Source organism: Salvia miltiorrhiza, chromosome 6 (genome assembly GCF_028751815.1).
Source record: "Salvia miltiorrhiza cultivar Shanhuang (shh) chromosome 6, IMPLAD_Smil_shh, whole genome shotgun sequence".
NCBI classification, from domain to species: domain Eukaryota; kingdom Viridiplantae; phylum Streptophyta; class Magnoliopsida; order Lamiales; family Lamiaceae; genus Salvia; species Salvia miltiorrhiza.
In genome coordinates this window covers 6,154,646-6,181,108 of record NC_080392.1, presented here as the reverse complement: position 1 = coordinate 6,181,108, position 26,463 = coordinate 6,154,646, and the positions used below count along the sequence as shown (strand labels likewise).

General features: G+C 34.7%; 2 long non-coding RNA genes across 2 annotated transcripts; one reads left to right on the top strand and one right to left on the bottom strand.

Moving 5' to 3' along the window:
* The first annotated feature begins 244 nt into the window (after nucleotides 1–244).
* LOC130988243 (uncharacterized) lies at nucleotides 245–2,358 on the top strand. The gene is made up of 2 exons (XR_009090028.1): nucleotides 245–839; nucleotides 2,099–2,358. It is a non-coding gene; the product is annotated as an uncharacterized LOC130988243 (long non-coding RNA).
* Nucleotides 2,359–9,833: 7,475 nt separating this feature from the next.
* On the bottom strand, nucleotides 9,834–11,877 carry LOC130988244 (uncharacterized). The gene is made up of 2 exons (XR_009090029.1): nucleotides 11,135–11,877; nucleotides 9,834–10,084 (listed from the first exon to the last, which is right to left on the bottom strand). It is a non-coding gene; the product is annotated as an uncharacterized LOC130988244 (long non-coding RNA).
* Between the last annotated feature and the right edge of the window lie 14,586 nt (nucleotides 11,878–26,463).

Below are 26,463 nucleotides of genomic sequence, written 5' to 3'. Positions count from 1 at the left end.
TTTGTAGGGGTATTATTAGTACAAAAAGGTAGAATAAAAGTACATTTTTAGTTAAAAAGTGGAATAAAAGTACAATTTATAGTTAAATGTAAGAGAAAAAGTATGATGTGATGGTTCAAAAAGTTAAATGAGACTCTTTTTCATGGACAAAAAAATGGGGTAAGTAGGACTCTTTTTCATGGACGGAGAGAGTAATAAAATTGATATTTTTAAATAAAAAGATATCAGATTCGACTGCTACTAATCTCTCGTAGCTCATGATAAATTAGTGTACTTGATTTTATAAGAAGCAAAAAAAAAAAAAACATATATTGTAAATATAAATATACTGGGATGAAGTAGTCAGCTTTTGAATAGGCCAATATTCTTCTCGGGATTGGTGAAAAAGACTTCCAATTCTCCTATAAATACTGCTCCTCTCCTCCCCTAAACCTACAATTCCCCCTCCCCCACTTCTCTCTCTCTCTCTCTCTCTCTCTCACACACACACACACACACACACGTTTCTTTTCTTTGTCTCGCTCTCTATACACATATACATGTATATTTGTGTATACGTATATATGGGACACAGTAGAAACCCTATTTAGGGTTGCAGATTAGGGTTGCAGCAGATGAGCGCTTTACAGAAATGGCCATCTTCTTATTCTTCCACAGCTTTCTTGAACTGCAGATCACTGTATGCCTGCTACTGCAGTTGATCATTCTTTGTAGTTCAATAAAGTTGTGGGAAGATACGATGATGGTCAAAATTAACCACAATTCTCTCTCTCTCTCTCTCTCTCTCTGGCATTTGTATTTTGGTCTACTATATATTCCTTGCTAGCAGAGCAGATCTGGTAAGACCCTCTTCGATTTCAATCGATCAATTTTTTGGCGATAGCAGATGCAGTTTTAAATTTTGGTATTCGGATCTTGATTTTACATTTATTTACCTTTTTACAATGTATTGTGATTTCTCAATTCCAAATTTGAATTTGTTAGTAGTGCTGGATAAGAGTATTGTAATTTCAGATCTTGAATTATGTGATAGAAAGGCTCAGTAAGCAATGAATCGATGATTTTAGTTAGATGGATTCATGTGTTTTGAAAATTACTAAAAAAAGACAAATCCTTGTTGTTTCATAAAATCTACACTAAATACGTTATTCTTTCTCAACCTTTTGCACAGCCTGTACTTTCACCCAATGACATAATTCATGATGATTTTAAATTTCGTAGTTATTGCACGCAATTTATCTCATCAACTAAATTTCAATGACACCATAAATTTCTGAATAAATTTTTGGCATATGTATATATATGTATGTCTCTTGGACCACACAATTTACATTGTATTCAACCACCCTCCATTTCCCACCATTTTTCACCCTTTCACAAGAAATCTTGGATTTTCCATTGGGAAACTGTAAGTAAGAAATTAAATTAATTTGCATTGGAAAACCAAGTAAATTCTAGGAAATTAAACTAGGGTTTTCTACCCAGCAAATTTTTAGGAAAATAGTAGTAAATCTTTTCACCGAGAAAAACAATATCAATTTGTATTGCTGAGGCTGTCATGACTATGGATCTGATCTGACTATTTAAATGAGACGACAAACATTTATAATGGGTTTAATTTATTTCGCATGTTAATAATGCACAACTTGATTTATATACTTGTATTAATTGAAGCCAGTCTGGAATATGTTACACTCCTATTAAATGACAAGTTCTTGATTAATTTCCATTTTCACTTGTACAAATCTTGATATTTACATCATTTATTTCATTGCATTATTAATTTTTATTTTTGCAATATTGATCTCTATTAGATAGATCTGTGGTTCTTTAGTTTGAAATATTGAACAGCTGCTGGATTTGAATAGTTGAGTGTTAATTTGTGATTTAATTATTATGCAAATTTGTGTTTCTTTTGGATTTGCAGCAAGTTATGGATCTCGTCTGCATTCATTTTTTCTTAGTTTTCTGTAATATTTTATGGGTTTCTGTTAAGATTGATCGCTGTTGTGTAATTCTATTCTGTGTTTTACTTTTTGGATTATTCAATTACATATGTTTTGCTTTGCCTGTACATTTTCACCTTTTCCTGCTGCAGAAAACGAGTTTGGATTTTGGAGTTAAGCATGCAATGGGTTTCTTCCATTCCATTCTTGTCTAAAATGGAGAGAGAGAGAGAGAGAGAGAGAGAGAGAGAGAGAGAGATCTGCTTTGGCTATTAAGATATGGTTAGAAAATTCATCTACTCCTTGTCCATTTATGGTGTATTAATCAGAGGCAGCACTTTGATCGATCAAATAATGCAATCTTGTTGTTGATTTATGTCTTTAATTAAAGCTAAATTATTATGTGTTGTCATCTTTTCTCTTGTGAAGATTAATCCACTTATTGTTGAGTATTAATTACAGCTGTTCTTGAATATTAGCTGCAGCCTCCTTTAATTTGAGATCTTTAGTAGTAGTAATTTTGTAGGTAGTTACGTTCCTCTCTAAAAAAACTTTGTAGCTAGTCATATTTTGTCTCAATACATCACATGTTATTTTCATGATTTCGAAAACTACATGTAATATGGTCCACCACAACCAAATAGTATATAGATATAATTAAATTGGTGGTTGATAATTTTCTTTGTGAGGCTTAATTTGGTGAAAAATTACAAGTTGTGACAATGACTCTATACCGTTCCAAACACATTGGGACGGAATTATTGGCTATCCGTTGGCATTTTCCCACGGTGTTTTTAATTCACCGTTATATTTCACATTTATTTTCAATTTTTACTATATACTTGTGAATGGGATATATACGAATAGAAGCAAATATTAATGTATTTGATTCATAATTATAAACTATTTATACGTTCGAATTAATATTTAAATATCTTTATTTAATTTTATTTGAGAATTTTCAATCGAATTGAATCAAATATTTGCACAATTTTTTTAAATGTATTCTAAACAATGTAATTTGAATATTTGATTTGAAATTTTCAACTATTCTAATCGATTCAAATGTATTGAATTCGCAACTTTTAAGGATAAAATTTCTAAAACAACATTTTATAAATAATTTGAAACTATAACCAATATATTTACCTAGTAACAATTCAATAATAGATGCTAAAAAGATGATTCTAACTATTCCAACTCTCATATCAAATGCATATATATATATATATATATATATATATATATATATATATATATATATATGAGGATGGATTAGAATAAAAACTCATTTTAAAATATAAAATAGGAACCATTTTTAGATTCATAACTTTGTTGGATAATAAATTCAAGGTTCTGAGTTCGAATCTCATATGGGGAAATTTTCTAATTTTTGAAATTCAAACGTGTTCTATATAGAATTAAGTATTTTTATTGGTTCGTATTTTGTATTTTAAGAGAGATTTATAGCCTAACCCCTCCATATATGTGAATATTAAATATATATATATATATATATATATATGTGTGTGTGTGTGTGTGTGTGTGTATATATATATATATAATCAAATATTTTTCAATAGTAAATCTAATATAATGATTTTGAAATCATATAAGATAAATAATCGAAAAAAATATTGTATTTGTATTCGAATCATAAATTTATAATTCGAATATAAAAATTTCAAATTGAATACCGAACGCAACCAAAATCATTTGATTCGAATACATCTTTACTTGCCAAGATGTTATATGCGGCACATATAAAAGTTATTGAATTTAAATAAGAATATTATATTTAAAAAATAGATATATAAGTCTAATCATCACAACTTGGAAGAATTTGAAATATGAAAGAAATAATTGTTTTATATTAGATATATAAAAGTTATATATGTTAAGTTACTTGACTAAGCTTACAAATTAAACTAGATAATAATAAACATCTTTATAACAATAATAGATAAATATAGGAGTATATCATATCACACTATTGCTCTCTTAAATTAATGAGCTCGTAGCTCCAACTATTTTTGGGCCTTGATCACATGTATAAGCTCGATTTTGGGCTCGTGGTGATTATGAAAACAACCTCTGATAAAATTAGTAGTTATAAGTAGGGCTGTTAATTTTTGACACGACACGAAAGCACAATACGAAATCGTTCGAAATTAATGAGTTAGTATCAAGCCTTATCAGGTTCGTATTATTATCGTGTCGATCTGATAAGGACCTGATAATTTTGTGTCGGGTTCGTATCACCTGATAGAGTTAATATTATTTTTTTTTATTAAATATTTATTTTAAATTTTTAATTCTTTCTACACTTTAACCTTTAGGGTTTCGTATTTAATTAGGTTTTAATCAAATCGTGTCGTTATCGTATAGTGTCAACATGATTCAAATCGTGTTGTCATCATATTTGTGTCGTGTTCGAGTTTGAGTAAATCGTGTCGGGTTCGTGTTTGTGTCGAGAACTTCCTTAACATGTCGTGTTCAGGTATGACCTTATCAGGTCGATCTAATAACGATCCGAGCCAGTCCTAATTATAGGTGAGATCATGAATTAAAAAAAAATTATAGGTGAGAGCAGAGCAAACATTTTATAGGCGCCTACTCAAATTTCCTTTTGTGTATTTAGATTTATGGAAACAACTTGTTCACACAACAATTTTACTATCTAATTGTGCAAACCAATTTATTAGAAGTAAAAAGATTATTAATTAGCGATAGCCAAATGTATGTGCGCTATCACGAACTTTATCTAAATTCAGTTTAAAATTTTGTTAAAATTTGGTATACAATATGCATGCCATCATTTGGGGGGGGGGGGGGGGAACCATTGATTAGAATAGCATTTTTTGTGATAAACTGTCAAAAAGAAAGGAAACATTTCAAAATATTGTATTGGACAGTAAATGCAGTTGACCTTGTTTTCTGGTTGATTTGGTCAGTGCAACAGCTAATAAGTCAATGCTGACTCTTTTGGGTAAAATGGGAACAGATCAATTGAAATAAAATACAAATTAAAATACAAGGCTTCAATTGGAGGGGAAATGTGATCATGAGTGGGCCAATTTATGCCAATAGATAAAGCCTTGAAATCGCGTTTGGATAAATTTGGCAAAAATAAGTGTTCCACTCCACATATTTTTACTTCTTTTTATCTCCAATTTACATAAACTTTAATTTTGATTTCACCGTGCATCGCATGGATTGGCGTAAAATTTGAGGGCCGCACGCAGATTTATTTGAATATCCTTGATATTTGTATACCTTATATTTACATATGTTTGTGTGCGCGCCATGATGATGAAAACCGTGAATTCACAAAAACCAAACTCTATTTATGGAGCCAAAAATTAATAATTAAGTTGATGAGTAATATATATATATATATACAATAATGCTATTTGATCATATTTTGTCCGGACAAATTTTGTCCAAATAGCATTATTCCAGACAAAATATAATGAAATACTTTATAAAATAAATTTATTTCGATAGATGGTGGGATATATATAGTTGGCCTCATATATACTTTTAATTTATTTCGAGCATACAAGTATGTGAAAAATGAGCAGTCGATAGATGGTGGGATTCATCATATTTAGGTGAGCTTACTGCCATGAATTTGGTCATTTATCCAAGATCGAACAAGAAGCACAAGAGATCTCTAAATGATCTTTAATTTGGTCATACATATTTAGGAGTGGAATGGTACGATATATTTTACTAAATTTGTCATATCTTAAATCTTACATTTATCTTCGGTATAGAAAATACACTCTACATGTACCATATCTTTGTTTTGATATACTGTACCGAGTTTTGGTATAACTTACTTTCACAATATATCGTACTTTCACGGTATACCAAAGTAAGGTAATACCGAAATTGACAAATTGCAGAACGGTATACCAATAATTTATTTATTTAAAACTTGTTTACCTAATGAACAACATGTAACAAATATAACAACGTTATAATAATAAAATATATCGCACGTTAACAAAAAATTAAATACTATCCACAAAGTCTCAACAATAAATCTCCAACATAAAAAAATAAAATTTGCAATTTGTTCACATCTCAATAATGTTCAATTACAAGTAATACTTATATATTGATATATTATAATAAACTATATTGATGTTATAAGTTAGACGATGTAATTATTTTAGAACAATAATCATAATTATAATATATCATTTGATGTTATAAGTTAAATGAATATATATATATATATACACACATACACACACTAATAATATAGACTATACAATAAAAGTTTAAAATATAGACTGTAAATTAAATATATTATTTAATATCGTTTGACTATATTTATTGTCTCATACTTATATTATTATACTTATAATATACTATATTGATATTACATGTTAGGTTTAATTTATTTTATAACAATAATCAGATTATTTATCACACAATTGTGTAACTCACAAAAGGTTATTATTATATTATAACTAAGTTATAAACTTATAATATTAATATAAGCAATATTATCATATGATTATCTTAAATTGTATAACTTATACTCCCTCCGTCCACGAAAGAACTTCCTATCTTTCCTTTTTGGGTTGTCTACAAAAGAACTTCCTACCTATTTTTGGATTATACCCCACCACTTATAATAACTCTTACTTTCACTTTTTCACAACTCACAATATTAATTATAATACTTTTTCACCACTCCCAATACACTCAACAAGTTTTTCTCCACTTTTAATACATTCAATAATATTTTTCTTAAAACCTGTGCCACTCCCTCCTAGGAAGTTCTTTCGTGGACGGAGGGAGTATATTCTAATACACATGAAAATATATACTCCTAGTAAAATTTAACTGAAATAAAATATACTCATATATATATATTGTTCATCATGTAGTAATAATAATATATATAAGTTATAATTATGCAACTTATAGTCTCATACTTGTATATTCATATAATATACTCCCTCCGTCCCATTAAAGTTGGCCACATTCTTTTCGGCATGGAGATTAAGAAATTCATTATTATGTTTTAATTGAGTGTGTTATTGAGTTAATTAAGAAATGAGGGGATGATTGTTGGCTGCCATTCACCTTTTTCTCCGGCGATCTTCTCCGGCAAAGGACTTCTTCTCCGACGACCTTCTTCTCCGTCGCCTCCCTACTTCTCGGCAAAGTTGCCGCCTCTCCAGCCACCTCCGTCTCTCGCCAGAACACACATACAAGAACTCACCCCCCTCGTCTCCCTCTTTCCCCCGGCGACCTCGCCCTCTATCTTCGTCGCCTCGCGCTCTGCCGAATCTCTACCTCCATCTTTTCACCCAAATCTCTACCTCCATCTCCACCTCCATCTTTTCGCCCAAGTTTGCCCGGAGGGGCGAGAGGCGGCAGCGTGTTGTGTGTGCGCGCAACGGGAGAGGGAGATAGGAACCTCGCCCTCTATCCTCGTCGCCTCGCGCTCTACCGAATCTCTACCTCTATCTTTTCGCCCAAATCTCTACCTCCATCTCCACCTCCATCTTTTCGCCCAAGTCCGCCCGGAGGGGCGAGAGGCGGCGGCGTGTTGTGTGTGCGCGCAACGGGAGAGGGATATAGGGAGAGCCGGCGGCGGTGGTGTGTGTTCTGGGGAGGAAGAGGACGAGGGAGAAGGGAATCAGGGGGCGAGAGGGGGAGAGCAGAGGCCAGGGAGAGGGAGGTCAGGGGGCGGCAGCGGGGCTCAGGGGGTGGGGGGTAAGGGGTGTGTTTGTGTGTGTGTGTGTATTTGAAGATGGTTAGGTTTAGTTAGAAATTCTAATTAAATTTAATTAAATAATAAATATTTCCATTTTAGGAAAGTGACCAACAATAATGGGACAAACCAAAAAGGAAATGTGGCCAACTTTAATAGGACGGAGGGAGTAATAAACTATAGAAATGTTATAATTTACATGTAATTTATTTTAAAAATTGCGGCATACTGTACTAAGGTCTAATGCCACATCACCGGTATATATCGGTGTACTGCACGTCTGTACATACCAGAAATTGTGGTATATGATGATATACAATTTTACAGTATGTACTAGTATATCATCACCAGTATATACTGGTACATATCTTGTTACAGTAAATATCTTTATTACAGTATTTATTGATTTTCTCAATATATACCGCGGTATCGGTATAGACCAGTATACCCCGCTATATGAAAAACTCATACTATTATCTTAACGAAAATCTTGGATACAATATCATATCTTACTGAAAAATTCGACATACCTTAAATTTGGTATTTTTCATCATTTTTCGGTACGATATGAATGGTATACCGAATTTTCGGTATATTTTTTCCAGACATATTCATTTTAGCGCTAGCCAAAATAAATTGTTTAAAAAATGACAAGAAGTAACACAAATTAATTAAATAATCATTGAGACTTGAAAGCCTAAATTAAGTGGTCCAACAAATTATTATACCCCTCCAAAAATAATTAGGCCGGAAAGGAAGTAGGGAAAAATCGAACAAAATTAAAAAAGGCGATTGCTTTCTGCATCAGAACTATTATTAGAACATTTTCTGACCTTTTGCAAAATATAAGCCATACCTCTTTGTCTGATCTTCTCAAACTAAGCCATTCATCTTCAACTAAACAACTGTCTCACTTGCATGAAAATATACTCTGCCTTCATTCGATTTTTGGTACTAAGTTGTCAAATAGTATAATAGATAATCTACAACACAATTATCACCACCGTTTAAAATCATCCCAAATTTTTTCAAAGCAATGTAGTTGCAGAATTCATGCATATGTAATACATAAATGAAAAAATTATAACTTTTTTTTAAATTTATTTTAGTGTGTGTAATAAAAGGGGTCATAATTGGGTAGTTGCAGTGACAGTTGAGAATGCAAGGGAGCATTAACGGCTCCATACATAAAAGACATTTACGTGAGTTTCAGTGTGTAATCATCATACGTGAGTTTTTCACTGTGACTGTGAGTGTGTGAGGTAATTAAAATGATTACAAATTTTACAAAGTTATTGCAGTAGGTGACAAAATGCAACCTTTTAATTAATTTCACAGAAATGTATGAAATGGGAGAGGGGGCCGGGGGCCAAAAAACAAAAGGGCAAACAAGATGAAGGATATGTCAATTATTGATGACAAAGAGGAAACAAGGAGCTGCAGGGAATCTTCTCTGCTACAATTAAACTTCAGTTTTCACCCATCATCAGTAATAAAAAAAAAAAAAAAAAAACGTAACTTGTTACAGTAATTATTAAAATATAGGTTCCACAAAGCATATATATAATCATGCACTATATAAAAATTTTACTTACCTCCTCAAGAATGTGGATTTATCCAAGAATTTTGGCAGCTAGAGGTGGAGAGAGAGAAGTAGCCAGCCCAGAATCACCATGTTTTCCCACAGCTTTCTTGAACTTATATAAAACCCCAATTCTTGATCTTGATGAAGAAGCGAAGCAATTTGTAGTTCAAGAAAGCTGTGGAAAAGCATGAAGTGGGCTTTTTAATGTTTCTTCAACGCTAACAGAAATGGAGAGAGAGAGGGGAGCGGGAAGAAATTGAAAATTGCATGCCCATACATAGGGGTGTAAATGAGCCGAGTCGAGTCGAGTATTGCTATGCTCAGACTCGAGCTCGACTATTTTGAGGAAGCTCGAGCTCGAGCTCGACTCGGCCGAGCTTGATTTTTTTGAGCTCGAGCTCGACTCGATGTCATATTCGTGAGCTCGAGCTCGACTCGGTTAAGCTCGATTGTAGAGTCTTACTCGAGTTTGAGCTCGAGCTCAAGCTCGTTTAAGCTCGAGCTCGTTCAAACTCAGCGAGCTCGAGCTCGTTTGAGCTCGTTTCATACATAATTCAACAAATTGAATAAAATTACAAATCATTTCATTACCAAAAGTCTTTCTCCAAATCAATTATAACAAATCTTAGATATCCAAAACATCGAAAGCATAAAAATGCACTTTCAAATAGTTTAAAGGCATCAAAAATTCAAAAAGTAACAAGTCTTAAATGAAATATAGTACAACATAAAAATATAAATTTGCAGCTTCCGAATCGGCAACACCAAGTCGTCTCTCCAATACCAACACGGCAACACCAACCATGTTAAAGGCTGCATATAAGAAAAACAAAATATAAAGAACATCAACCATGAGGTCTAGCCTTTGAATATTTCTCCATGTAAGACTTTAAAGCATCATATCATGCAATCAATAGATTCGACAACATAAAAATGATCAAACTTCAGCCATACATATTCTGCAAAGTTAACATATCATATCATAATTCCAGCCACACCTGTGAAACAATATATATGCTGTGAAACCATAAGTTCATCAACTTATCTGCAACACAAACACATACTTTCAACATCAAATATATGTACTTATAAACACTACTCCGTCACACTGTAATGCAACTCTTTGTCAGAATGATGCACAGCTTCAACATGGCATCACAAATCTATTTCAGAATACATCTATATATATGAACTTATGGTTTCACAGCAAGCTACTAGTCCAGCAAAAGTATCGACTTGCTAAAGATATCTCGACATAGCAAATATAACTCCATAATTCACTTGCTATTCTTAATTCAGACAAGATTTTAGTAGAGGTGCCAGATGTTAGTTAAGCCTCAACACAATTGCATGGCTTGGAAATAAACAGAAACACGATGAAAATGTCAAACCATCAAACAACTGCAAGAAGCACTCAGTCGACCACTAGAAATCTATAAATAGCAAACTAGAACAGAATAAACTTATTTTCTGACATGCTTTAGGAAGTGCAGAATTTAATATTCCTCCAAATGAGCTGCGTGTCTCGGTGATTGTGGATTTATATGACGACCAAAAATATCAAACAATGAAGCCTCTATGGAAAGTATGTTTGATAAGTAAAAGTAAAAGTATTTGAGTTCAATATAATAACTTAGCTATAGTGCAGAATTAGCAGAATTAGCTATAATGCTAACTTCAAAACACAAACAACAATCACTAACAATCACTAACATATGCTTTCTGTCACAATCACTAATTTGATATCACAAAAGCTACAGTGCAGAATTAGCAGCAAAAAAAAAACAGAAACTAAGATTTCTATCTATTTGGACATGAACCCAACAAAAACAGAAACTACAACCAAAATTTAGAAAATAGAACCTGCTGCACTGCTGCTACTGTCGCGCCGAGGAGGGCAGAGCCGTCGCGGCGTCGCTGCTGCTGTCGCGGTGGGCTGGGAAATGGCAGTCGGAGGAGCAAGCTCGATCCAGATGATGCTGATGTCTTTTGCGGCCGACTGATTAGCGCAGAAAAGAAGAGACCGCGCTGACCGCTGAGCAGAGTGAACGGAGATGACAGTGGGCGACGGTGGAAAAGTGTCTGGTGGGAAGAAGAAACGGCGGGAATGGTGGATGGAGGTCGTGCAGCGCAGAATCGCACTGAACCGTGCGTGCTGCACTACTGCTGCTGTTAAGCTCTCCGGACCTTCGCCGGAAAGGCCGAACCGCCGTCGCGTCGAGTGCCGGAGTGCGTGTCACCGGCCAGCCGAGAGAGAGAGATGAGAGATTGGGGGTGGGCGGCAGCTGTTGACTGTTGTGAGTTAGGGTTTGTTTAATTCAAATTCACTAGTTGTGTTAGGATGGGCTTAGGAATTGGGCCATCTTTGTGGGCTTTGAAATATATTTAATTTTGGGCTTATATATTATATATTATATATATAATTATTTGAGCTCGATTAGGCTCGTGAGCCTAACGAGTCGAGTATCAAGAAACTCGAACTCGGGCTCGGTATATAGTCGAGTAGCTCGAGCTCGAGCTCGACTCGATTAACATCGAGTCGATTTCGAGTAATTTCCGAGTCGATCCCGAGTAGCTCGCGAGCTAGCTCGACTCACTTACACCCCTACCCATACATAGTGAGAAGGACCACTATAGCACAAGGTGTGTGTTGTGTGTGTGAGCCAAAGCAGCTTTATAGAGGAAGGAGAGGAAGCAAAGTAGGGTTCACTCACAAACAAGGCCAATTTTGCCCACATGTAGCCTGCTTTTATTGTGAGTGCTTTGCTTTGTGGGGTATATATATATACACTACTTACCTCATCATAACTCCTTTTCAAAATTATACATCATCAATGTCACATCTACACCATATAAATTAACTAATTACTTCACTATTACGGTAAAGATTAATTGGGTTAATTAATTCAATGAAATATATTTACATACATCATCTTAGATACTTGATACATTTTATTTCAATAAAAGTTTTACTTTACTGATAAAAAAAAAATCATCTTAGATATCTCTGAGTGTCCAGTCATATCGTGCCACGTCTGTTATTTGCCTACATTATTAGTATCCCCCGACATTTGATACTATTTATGAAGTAGCATCTAAGTGGGGACCAAATTTTTGAGCAAAAATTTAAATTCTATTGGTTGAGTGACATTGGCGTAATTAGGATATGAATAGCTGTAATCGATCCTACATATCACATGTCCTGCTCAATTGCTGGACCAACCTCTTATATATATATACATACAAAGTATTTAATATTGATATACATTAAATGTCTTTAATAATAGTAAGAATATATGTAGAAAATAAAATGAGGTGTAACGGCATTAAATTAAAAAGGTTAAATTAGAAAGGGCAAAATGATAAAACCATCCCATCCCCCATCACATGCTTGCATGTGGGCATGATATGATCTCCCACCAATTTATTTTTGGTTTAAAAGGTATGGGGGGAGTTCATGGAGCCCCAATATTTTTTTTTTTCTTGTCACACACATTAATATATTTATAAATATACATACATGTGAGTAACATATGTGATCTTTGCTAATAATATATATTTGTCGATTGGGAGCTATATCTAGGATATCTTTAAATCTTTATGAATAATTTTAATATATTGTCCACACGTGCATGAGGAGAGAAATTGGATTTGAAACATAAAATATGTCATCGAGTTTCGGTTTTAAATGAAATTAATAGTATTACACATATGCAATGCAAAATATGAATATATATATATATATATATATATATATATATATATATATATATATATATAGGCCAAGGTTCAATGAAGAAGGCCTAAATGTAAGAAAGAAGAGAGAAGTAATCTCATCCGTTGATCTTATCTAATCTAACGGACATGATTTATTCACGTTATGTTCAACGGATTTTTCTGTTGAACGTATGGAGGGTCGAACCCCAGAACCCCCAAAAATATTGTATATGTTCACGAATGTTCAACGAAAAAATCTGTTGAACATGACGTGAATAAATCATGTCCGTTAGATTATATAAGATCAACGGATGAGATTTCTTCTCTCTTCTCTCTTACATTTAGGCCTTTTTCATTGAACCTAACCCTATATATATATATATATAGGAAAAAATTCTATTGACAAAGACAAATATTTAAAGAAGTGAGAAACAATCTCATTCATTGATCATGATTCATCAAACGGTCCAGAATTAAGAATAAATTTTGTGTCCAAATTTTAATGAACATATCAATAATTGTGATGAACATGTCAGTAATTTTTTATGAATGGATGTATTTGTTGAAAATATGTAATTGTTTAAAATTTCACACTCCAGGATTCGATCCCCAAATGTTCAATAAAATTATTGCAATGTTCATAAAAACTATTGATATGTTTAACGTTCCTAACTTTCAGAAAAAAAAAAATTAATTTCTCCATAGAACATAAAATATCTCATCGAGTTTCGATTTTAAATGAAATTAATAGTATTACATATGCAATGCAAAATATGAATATATATATATATATATATATATATATATATATATATATATATATATATATATATATAGGGGGTGCGCTCTAATGAGACCCTTATTTTTCAATGAATAAGACATATATACTGATGAACAATGCAGAATATACTGATGAATAACGAAATTTAAAATATTTCGCTCTCTCCAGGATTCGAACCCTGAGAAAAAAATTCGTCCTCTAAGTACCATATTAACCATAAGATTGATAAAATAAACGCACTAGATCGTGTCTAAGATCTCACTAAAAATAGATGATTTCATTGAAGCGCTCTTTTGTATATGTATATGTTTATATGAGATTCAACAGTATCAAGTCTTAGGTAGTATGTATTACTCAATCTTAATGATTGATAGTGAAAATTTGAACGATGCAAATGCATTTTACGCGGATCTCGCTTTTCTTAATTTAATTTTGATGGTGGGTATTGTCGTAAATGTGCATATTTGTGAATTTACTTTATTTACTTTTCGATTCAATAATATGCAAGTTTGTGATTAAAGTATGTACATGTGTTATTTGTGTTTAATATTAAACATAAAAAATATAGATATACTTTGACTGCATGAAAAATTCCCGCTAAAATAGGAAGAGCTCCATTCCAGAAAAATTATAGTAAATTTTTTGAATTTACTTTATGTATTTTTTGTTTAAACAACATGGATATTATGTTTAACTATATATATATATATATATATATATATATATATTATTCTTGTGTTTAACATTAGGGACAAAATGATATATACTCATTGTAAAAGACAAAACCTACACCTTTTTATAAAACATATAAATATACCCATTTAGGACATTTTATCCTTATATCGAGCATTAGTGTATTTTGTACTGATACTCGACCACTGATGTTCGACTTGTCATCGATAAATGTCGAACATTAGTGTATTTTCTAAGAATGCTTGACTACAAATGCTCGATTGCTCGACTCTCAATGGTTGAGCATGTCGAGCATTGGAGTATTTACCACTATTGCTCGACTCACAGAAATCGAACATGCCAATTAAGCATTAATATATTTATTACAAATACGCTAATGCTCGACTAATGCATGTCGAGGAAAGTTCTCGATTTCAGCATTTTTTATGAATTAAGTAAGGGTAACTATGTCCTTTCAAACTCAAAATGTATATTTTTTATAATTTTCTTTTATAGTGGGTATTTTTTATTTTTTGTCTTTGAAAATAGATAAAACAACTATTAACCCTTAACATTAAGAGTAAGGAATATACTCTAGTTGTACGATGATGTTGAAATAGAAAGACATTAATTCTAGAAAATTGTCAAAAAAAAAAATGTTCAATATATATATATAGATTAGGGTCAGATTATATGTTTAACCATAAATTAACCATATGGAGTATAGTTTTCTATGACTACCATTAATAAAATAGTACAGCCCGTGGCGAAGCCAGGCTCCTAAGAATAAAGGGCATAAGATTTAATTTCATCTTTGCCCCTATTTTAAATTTTTTTCAATGGGGCCAAATATAGATGTTATATAATTTTATATATATTTAAAAGTATTTAGCATATAATTGTACAAATTTGAGATGGCTCAATAACCCCACCACTCAACATTCAACAACATGGCTCCGCCACTAATTACAATTCCCATTGACATTGCCTGAGTCCACCCCTAAAATCAGATATATACGTATATGCATAGCATCTTGTATTTTCTAATTTTTTTACATTTTATGTTAAGTATTGGATTAAAAATATATAGTATTGAAATTATAAATATAACTTTTTAATATTAAATAAAAATACATTTCATAAATTTTTGAGAAAAAAAATCTTATTATGAGTACTAATTTTCAGAAGCAAAGTAATGAATTTAAAAATTAAATAACGAGAAAATTTTCATATAATCAGACAAACATATTATTTTCGGGCCAATCCTATAGGTTCAACCTTCGGGCTATTTTTGGATCAATCCTATTGGATGTATCGGATTATTCGATTATCAGCTATTTCAATTGTAATTTTATAGAGTTTAAAAATTTTCAACCGTAATTCTCTTAAATTATCGATCTAATAGGGCCAGTCCATTGATATTAGGTTGGATTAAGATCCCTAAGAACGGAATATTAACAAAATTGAGAATTGATATTAAATAATTAAGTGGAGCTCGTTATATCGTCCCAGAAATTGTAATTTGCTCCTCTCCACCTTAATTATTCTTATTTCAGTGAAAGTGATGATACATACTAATTTTATGCAAGTAAAAGTAATACTTCAATTACATGATCTATTCTGAGTGGCTTGACAAAAAAGAGAACAATAAGATATTTGAATAAGTCATATGTAACCCGTGGTGGTTGCAAATTAAAAGTTTTGCTTTTACGTCACATTCTTCTGCATTAGTTTAAGCGGTAAATAACTTTTTTTTTTTAAGAAAAATAAAAATAAATTAAGCAGTAAATAAAAATTTATGGACGATAAGAAAGGAAAAAGACAAAAGTGCATTAAATAGGTCAGATGACGTCCGGGGTGGGATGGGTTTCTTTTATTAGTAACAGAAGGACAATTTGCGGCCGCCACTCACGTGCGCTAACTACTCCAGCCGGCGCACTTCCTCTCTCACACACGCGCGCCACATATTATTTTACCTCATTTGACTTGCCACATTTTTTCTTAGATCATCTGCGTTGAGTCGATTGAAGGCTCATTCATAAATGAATTGATTATAAATTAATGTCTTTGCACTGATCGAATAATCTACAAATCGACTCATTCATATAAAAAATGAATGAGTCTATTATAAATCAATACCCTGTATTGGTTGAACCCGACTCATCTATATAAAAATGACGCGTGCATTGCACGCACATGCACAAAATAATGGAGGAGTCCGGCTCATCCATATGAGTCGAGCTCGAGTCGCTCCCCACCTGCATTGATTGACTCATCCACAAATCGATTTGAGCCCCCGAATGAGTCGACCGATGTGGGTGCTCTTATTTAAAATAGTCAAGTTATAGTACAAAAATCTATAAATTTATATTAATATAGTATAAAATAATCATTTATAAAAGAATAAATATTAAATGAGATATGTTGAAAGATAATTAGTATTTAAAAAAAATAAAGATAATAGTATTTTTTTTTCATTAAAGGCCGTCAGTCATGTAATAGGATTATGGGACTTGCATACGTGACAACTTAAAATTCTACTCTCTCCGTCCCAATAATCTTTTCCCACATTCCTTTTTGATTTGTCATAATAATCTTTGTCTCATTTCTAAATTGGGTAAATATTAGGGGATACTTCTTAATTAAACTTGATTTTAATTAAGTCAATTAATTAAGTCAAACCTATTTAGGGCAATTATACCTACCCTATCGGTCATTTCCACTCGTCTCTCTCTCTCTCTCTCTCTCTCTCTCTAATTCCATAGGCGCCGCCTCCCCTTTTCCCCCTTCATTCTGCCGGCGCCTCTCAGTGTACCACATCTCGGTGTACTGGCGCCTGCTTGTATAAGGTCTGTAAGTCGATCGGCGATTTGTTTTCGTAAATTCGCTGTTTCGCTACTTTGCCCCTTGCCCCTTCTATTCCGCCGGCCGCCCGAGAGTTTGAATCTGCACAGATCTTAGCCATGCGGCCTCGATCGGTAAATTCGCGGTGATGAGCAACCCTTGGGCTACCTGAGCGGCACCTACGTTCTAGACACGGAGGATGAGGATTTCTTAACGTGGGGTGAGCTGTCGGAGGTGGATTTCCCGTTCTCGGCGACTTTCTCGGAGGATGAGGAGGAGTCGGACGTGGTGGAGGAGTTTGAAGATGCTTGTGAGTCGCCCGGAGCCCTAGCTCCGCCGAAATCAAGGTGGTCCTTGTTTAGGCGTCCCATGCCTTTAAATCGTACTAAATGTAAGGTTTACCCTACTTTTAAAAACAAGATTTCTAATTTTGATTGTTCTTCCTTCCTTTGTGAGGAAAAATAGGACGACATGGTCCGTTATTCCGGTCCAGAGGCCCCTGCCAGTAAGCTTTCTGCGCGGCTCTTGGCATTCATGCAGATACTTCTCCTTTTTCTGTATTCTTTAAAGTATTCTCTGCATATGTGATTTGGTGTAGGCTCTATGTGATCTCTGTTATCTTTCAGGTATTCTCTGCATATGTGATTTGGTATAGGCTCTGTGTGGCCTCTATTCTTTGAACTATTCTCTACAAATTTACTTTGGTATAAGCTATGTGTGGCCTTTGTTATGTGTTTACTATCTGAAATTGAGTATGGTTGTGTTTGGGCTCTATTCTTTGAATTATTCTCTGCATCTTTGCGTTGGTCTGTGTGGCCTTTGTTATGTGTTAACTCACTAAAATTGTGTAAGGCACTTGTTGGGCGATTGTTAGCATGTTTGAGATGATGAAATTATGCTCATATAGTTGTTTTATGTTTAAAAACCTATGATGAACTAGTAGTAACTGAAATTGTAGATTTACAGCCCCTAATATTCTTACATATGTTGGTGTGTGCTCTATATGCTTACATATGATGGTGTGTGTTCATGTGTGGCTAAGTTTAGACTTACATATGTTGGTGTGTGCCCATATGTAGTGCAATATGTTGGTGTGTGCCCATATGTACAATGTCTAAAGTTAAAAGAAAACTGAAAATGCATTTCATTAAGAAGGCAGCCTGCATTACATCATTTTCTTTACAAAAAAACTTACTCTTAACTTGCCTACAAAAAGTATTCCAATATGTGGCAGCCTCCATGACCTCCCATTCTTCCAAAATACAACCTGCATTACATCATTTTCATGGAACCTGAATACCTAAACCATTCATTTGGTATTCAATTTCATCTAAGGAAATTGAACTTATCCCAAGTGCATTCCTTAGATGATCCATGCCACTTACAATACCATTCTTCATGAGATAGTTAATGGCCTCCTTAACTAAATCATGTGGAACTTGTAAGTTGATTGGTAGTTCTCCATGCCTAATAAGGGATCCTTTCTTCATTTGGGGGATTTTGTAGCAGTTGTGGCCTTTTACCTTTAGAATTTATGGCAAACAATCTTCAAGGCTTAAGAAAACTTTGTTGAGTGTTGTAGGAGATAGTTCATCAAATGAACTCTTCACTGCCTCCACTAATGTATCTACATTGGTACAAACTGATTCAGTTTGTAGGCTTTGAATAAACCTAAACCAACCAAGATCATTGATGTTGGTATCCGGTGAATTGGGTGGTAGATTAACAATCTTGATGTCAAACCCATCTGAGCTGGCAGCCTGTCTAAACTCCGGATCACTATCTTTAATGTGAGGCTTCGCGTCATCTTGTTGAATAAATATCGCCCTACTTGCAAATCTTGGCCACTTGGCCTTTATGGCAGGAATAATATGTCAACATGCAATAAAGAAAATAGTTCAACCCATAAGTAATGGAAAACCTATCTAAAACACAACTTAATTGAATACCTATATCATTCTAGATTTACATGACATATTTCATGTGTGTGTAGTACCTTGTTAATAATACAGTCCATAATTACTTTCTTCGTGATTGATTGAATAGGCTTTGCTCGAGTATACATGCCTCCCTGTTTTTGCTATTCTTCTTAGCTTGTACATATTCTGTAAATTGGAAAATACCTATTTTCCCATTAAAAAGTACAGTCCCATCTTATACTATCCATGGCCTGCACACAACACACATGAACATGACTTTGGTTATGAACTTCTTTGATTAGCAAAACCTATGTGGTTCGGCCTCTTTGGTGTCAAATAGAACCTGTGATTTGCTTTGGTTATATAAAACCATTTTCCATCGATATGCACCATGTTGTGCATACTCTTGAATTGAAGCACCTTGAGTATTCTATCATACTCGATTGCTTCAAGAGAAAACCTTAGACGTAGCAACTTGTTAGAGGCTGTTAAGTAGGGCTTTATCGTACTAGTATGAGTCCTGATCAACCCATTGCTTATCCATCGCCCAACTGTGCTCTTGCTGCAACTTATTCTACTTGCTAGCCTTCGAATGGTTGATCTCTTGCTTAGCTCCAATGTTGAAATTAATTCAAGATCTATTTCAACTCCCTTGCGTCTTAGCTTGTTGATTTTACCATTGCTACTATGAATATGTTGACCTTGTGTTTGTTGGTTTTTTGCAGCAGTCCATAGTCGAGTCACCGTCCGACAGCAAATGGCAAACTTGACGGCGGAAGCCTGCATTCTGCCCCGTTTTGGCTTCCCACCATGGCTGTCTTTAAGCAGAAATTGCACTATGGAGTTTCTCTCTCCCGTTGTTAGATCCTTGCGCCACATTTTTGGTTTTTTTCAAGTGATTTTTGTGGCAGTTTGTGGGCTGCCTCTATTCTCTAATTTGGATTGTGTAGTGTTCGAATGGAGTGTTAGGCAGATTTTATAGAATTTGCAAATGTATTTTGGTGGGAGGTTTTGACAAATGTTGAATTTTGGTGAAGTAAATGAATTTTTTAGGTTTGGTACCAATTCCCCCCTCCTTTTGGTGAAGTAAATGAATTTTTGAGGTTTTGAAAAATGTTGAATTTTAATGAAGTAAATGTTTAAATGCAATTTGGTGGAGTAATTTTGGTGAAGTAAATGCAATCTGTCGCCATTTTGAATGTGCTACTGAATTAAAATTAAAAAATAAATAAAAAATTAAAAATGAATTAAATTAAAAATTGAATTAAAAATATAATTGTATTTTTAATCTGTAAGAGCATCCACATTGGGGTTACATGATAGCCTACATGATAGCTTACTTGATGGGGGGACCACATTGTGTAAGGAGGCCGCATTGGGGTTACATGATAGCCTACTTGATTTTTATGCTTTTCATTTAAATTTAATTGCTCAAAATTAAATAACACATTTTACTAATAATTAAATTTCTATTTAAATAAAATGTTTAAATATTACATAAAAAAACTTAAAAACATAATTAAAATTACATAAATTAAAATTCTACTCTAGATAAGTCCACAACGCTTGAGCATTTCATGGACCATATACTCGTGTCCCCTCCTTTGTGCATCACTCATATGCGTCGTATCCAAGCTGAGGAGCTGCATATCGAGCTCCTTCTCCTTGAGCTCGTTCCTCTTCTCCTTGAGCTGGAGATCCTTCTCCTTGAGCTCGTTCTTCTTGGCGTACTCAGCGGTGATTTTTTTCAAGTTCTGGTCGGACCGCTCCAATGCCTCTTTGTATTGCGATGATTGCTCGGAGCTTGCCGTCTTTTCCTTCCCCTTCGCCTTCGCCGCTCTCGCCGCCGCCTTCGCTGCCATGTTCCTAATCGGTCGGGAAGACGAGATCTCCTCGCCCGACGCTGAGTAGGTGAAACCACCCTTCTCTGTAGTCTTTGTCCTCTTGGAGGAATGCACGTCTCCCTCGAGGTACATCGACTTGAACTTGTGGTTGTGCCGGAGAATTTTCCACGCATTTCAATAGTTGAAGGAGGATTTGAGTCTTGTCCCCGAGCATATCGTCAGAATGGCCGGAAGGCCACCAGGTGCACGTCTCCACCCAAATACTCTCCCAGAGACGCACATCTTGAGCCACTCGGGTCTAGTGCCCTTGAATTTGGTGGTGCTTGAGGTTGGCGCCGATGAGTGGGTTGACACGGGCGGCAATCATTTTCCAGAACGCCTCCCCCTTTTGATTGGTCCCACGGATGGCGTCGTTGGTCTCCTCCGTCCAAATATGGATGATGAGGTCCGTCTCCTCAGGGGTGTAGGTATGACGGATAGTCTTTCCTTCCTCCTCCTCCGCCACCGACGCTTGCTTGTGTTGTATATTTAAAATTTACATTTTATTCATTTATAATATGTAAATATACATTAACTAAAAATAAATGTCTATATATAACACTGCTTGTATCGTGCAGGAGACGTATTAATACGTCTCTTGCGCGATACAAACAATGTTATATATAATTTGTACAATTAATTTAATTTATGTATAGAACTTAATAATCTATTCATACAATTTGCAAAATTAATCTAATTTATGTGAATTGCATAATTAGTCCATCTAAGCTGATTTATTAGTTAGTTACACTTATAATTTATAACATAGAGTAATTTTTTTTTATCGAAATTCGACAGTTACTCGGCAATATAAATAAAATTGTAATGTTAACTAGTGATACTATTTGAAGTTAATTAATATGCTTAGACAAATTATTGAAATGATAAAAGTAATCATAAAAGATTTAATAATTTATATTTATCGTATATATGTAATATTAATTTGGGAAAACAACGCATTCTCATTTTTTCCACGATTTTTAAAAGGTAGACAAAAATACACAACCTTTTGATTGATTCTGATTTTTCCCACGATTGATAATTTTGCCCAATTTAAAGTTTAGGTGGCACTTGGAATTGCCAACATGCCAACGTCGTCCGGCGAATCAAACGACGTCGTTTCCAGCTGTTAAAAACACTGTCGTTTTGTGTTAAAAACGGTAGAAATTGGCTGCAACTCATAAATTATGCAAATGAATCTATTCGGAGCTTACATCGTATTACAAGCTCTGTTTTCATAAGTTGAAGCTTGAAATGAACAATGCTTTGGAGCATCTAAGAGCCAGAGGGTTGGTGGATGAAAAACAACATGATGAATGCTTCTTTTGACGAAGATAAATCAGAGAGAGATACAATTGTTGGAATATAAAATTAGGGCAGGTTTAAAATTTTATGATAGAACGACATTTTAATTTAAATTGTAACGACGTCGTATCCTAATCAACATTATCAAGCCACATCAGCTTTGTTTTTTGCTGGAGAAATTCATCGCGGGAAAAATAAGAATTTATCAAAAGATTGTGATGAGGAGTAAAATATGCATAAGGGAAACCTGACAACACAAGAGTCGTCAGCGCTGGGAACAAAGGTAGGGAAAAGAGTCCGAATAGAATTTTCAGAGGAAAACATGAGAGGCAGGAACTTCGGGGGCTATTTCGAGAGGATTTGAACGCTATAGGCATTAGGGCTGATATAACCCGAGAGGAGGGAAGCAAGTTAGAGGGTAGGATCTGGAATAAAGTGCGGAAGGGGCAACACCAAAACTCGAGCAGGGCTGACATAGTCAGGAAGATAGCTTCAGGGCTAGCAGACGCCCGCAGCGCTGGAAAATAACTGAAGGCACAATTGATTGATAACAATCTAGAAGATTCTTCCTAATCGCCGGGGTCACTATCAGCTATGTAATTACTAGTTTACCCCTGTCGTAGGCATCTATAAATAGAAGATATGTTGGTCATTGTAAACACATGTTATTCAAATATTAATACGATAATTTCTCTCTCTCGCTTTAGTTGCTCTCGTCTTTTTCTCTCGATTCACTAACACACTACAGGTGAATCATCCTCCTCATAATTAAAGGGTGAAATTATCAAACTCATCAACTGGCGCCGTCTGTGGGAACTTGCGGATCGGGTTTAATACGTGAAGAAATCTGTGCATGAACTTTGCTCGACTGAATTTCTTGGCAAAAGTTGTATATCTTTGTCGGAAATTCGGGTGTGAAGGGCGTATACGTTTGTTTATGGATATTTTCGGGTATTTTGATTGGTTCCGTGGTGGGGTGTTTACCTGGGTTTTCCAATTTTGCATGCGTCTTTAGAATGCAGTCAGACACTTGCTATATGTCATGTTCATTGCTTATCAAATTCATGATTAATTATTTAAAATATTTGGCATATTGCTTACTATCTTATTTTTATTTTGATTATGTAGATTCAAACTAGTTGGATGGTTGATTTGTAGGACGATTGGTGGTGAATAAAGGCGTAATTAGTTAGAGATGGTATTAGAGGTTTTTTTAGAAGATAAATGATGGTGTAATTCGAGAAGATACAATTATTGATGTAATGGATTTTAATGAAATATCAAACAAAATGTTTGAATTTTATGGCATTAATCTAGAATTTATTAGTGGTTTATGAGTATTGTTTGGTTATTTGATGTTTAAGTATTTTAATTATGTCCAGTGGCGGATCCAGGGGGCTAGGGGGGCTTCAGCCCCCTCCCAATTTTTGAGTTTTTTTTTTTTAGATATATATATTTATTATTTTGTTTTATATCTATATATATGTGTATATAAATAAAAAAATACAAGAAAAAATATAGTAATACATTATTTATAGTATCCAACTATCCATATTAATTGCTCAACACATTGAGTTGTTACATTTATAGTATTATTTTTATCATTTTTTCTTTCTTAGTTAATTTTTAATATTAAATTTGAGTCAATTCTAAAGGTAAAAGTAAAATTACTAATTACTAACAATGAAAATTAGTTTATTTGTTTAGAAGATGAAACAATTTTTTTTTAAGAAAAATGAATAAAAGTACGTTTTTATATGCTTTCAATTTACTTGATGTTGAATTAATTGAATTGCGAACAATTATCTTATTATATTAAGTGATTGTTGAAAAAATGTATGAAATGGAGTGTACGGAATGCTCAAAAAAATTGCTTCGGGGGCTCCCGCCCCCGAACCCCCATGTAAATATTTTCAAGCACCGTAGTCCAATAGATTCAGCCCCCCCTAACATTGAATCCTGAATCCGCCCCTGATTATGTCATATATATTGGTATTATAAAATAGGGAACTAAATATATTATATTTTTTTTTTTAATTTTGTCATATAGAATAGACAACAGATATTACAAAATTGTCTATCATTATATAGACAACATACATTAATTGTTGTCTATAACCAGTAAGTATGTTGTCTATATTATTAAAGACAACATATAATATATGTTGTCTATTACCTTTCGTCTGTTGTCTATGTTTAAATAGACAACATATAAAGTCTGTTGTCTATGAGCACCCCAAATAGACAACACCGATCTCAACAACAGAGGTTTTCCACATAGACAACATTAAATATATGTTGTCTATGTGCTGAATTCTTGTTGTGAGTACATGATTTTAGATTTGACATATCTTTTGCGTTCTTATGATTGGACAGAGACGCGCACCCGGTGGCCTTCCGGCCATTCGGACGACATTCTCCGGGACAAGGCCCAAATCCTCTTCAAAGGTAGGAGCCCAACTAAGAGTGCGTTCAACTATTAAAATGCGTGGAAAATTCTCCAGAACAACCACAAGTTCAAGTCGATGTACCTCGAGGGAGACGTGCATTCCTCGAAAAGAACGAAGACTACGGAGACGGGCGAATTCACCACCTCGGCGTCGGGCGACGAGATCTCGTCTTCCCGGCCAATTGGAAACAAGGCGGCGAAGGCGGCGGCGAGAGTGGCGAAGGGGAAAGGGAAGGCGTCGCAAAGCTGGGAGCCTCCACCCGAATACGTAGAGAGGTTCGACAAGTCCGACCAGAACTTGAAAGCAATCACCGCCGAGTACGCCAAGGAGAACGAGCTCAAGATGGAGGAGCTCAATATGAAGCTCCTCAGCACGGATACTACGCACATGACGGATGCACAAAGGACATTGCACAACTACATGGTCCAAAAAGTGCTCAAGCGTCGTGGACTTATCTAGAGTAGGATTTTAATTTATGTAGTTTTTAATTATATTTTTTAGGTTTTAATTAAGTATTTTTAAATTATGTCTTTAGGTTTTTTTTTTTGGTATATCGTAGGATTTTAAATTAATGCAATTTAAATTTTAATTAAATTATGTTATTTAAATTGGGGTAATTGCCTGTAAATCCCTAACGTTTACACGGAATTGGTTTTTGTACTTTTTTTTATTTTTCTTCTTTTAAATACCTAACCCTTAGTTTTTGTCTCAAATTTGTCCGGCGACCGGTTTTTTCTTACGCCGGCGCCGGAAATGCCACTGTGGCAGCCGGAATTGATGAGGTGGCAGCCGGATTTCGTCAGCCCTTCCCACCACCACCACCAAATTCTGTCATCAAATTCGCAGCAAACATCTGAGAAACCGTGCAATTTTGCAATTTTGGCGGTGGGAATTTCAGGGTTTGTGAAAATCAGTAGAGGTTGCTCAATTTCACGAACACTCTCAGCACATCTGGAATTGCAAAGGCGAAGGACGGCGGCGGGTGGGGAAAGGGGATGGAGCGGCGGTGGGTGGGGGAGCTTCTTGATCTGGAGCTTGGTGAGGCGAAGGATGGCGGCGGGTGGAGCTTGATCAAGATCTGGAGCTTCTTCCGTTGCTCCAGGCGGTAGAACGTTGGTGGTGGTGGCTGCGGGTGGCGGCGCCGGCGGTAGTGGAGGTGGCAGGGGGCGGCGCCGGGTGGGGAGAGAGAGACTTAGGGTTTGGGGTGAGGGAAATAACGATTGGGGGGGAAGGGGGTTGATTTTCCTTTTTTGTTTTTTTTTTTAATTTTTATTTCCACATGTATTTTTTATTTCATTTTTTTTAGATTTTTTTGCCACATGTCAAAAATGAGCATTGGGAAGCTCTCAAGAAGGTGCTGAGGTATCTAAAGGGCAGTGCAGACAGAGCTATTTTGTTCCAGAGGAAGGAAGACATCAGCAAGCCTTTCTTGATGGGATACACTGACTCTAACTATGCTGCTAACACAGACAACAGGAGATCTCAGTCAGGTTACATTTTCACACTCTTTGGATCAGCTGTTAGTTGGAAATCTTCACTACAATCTGTAGTTGCATTATCAACCACTGAAGCAGAGTACATGGCTACAACCGAAGCTGTCAAGGAAGCTGTGTGACTCAAA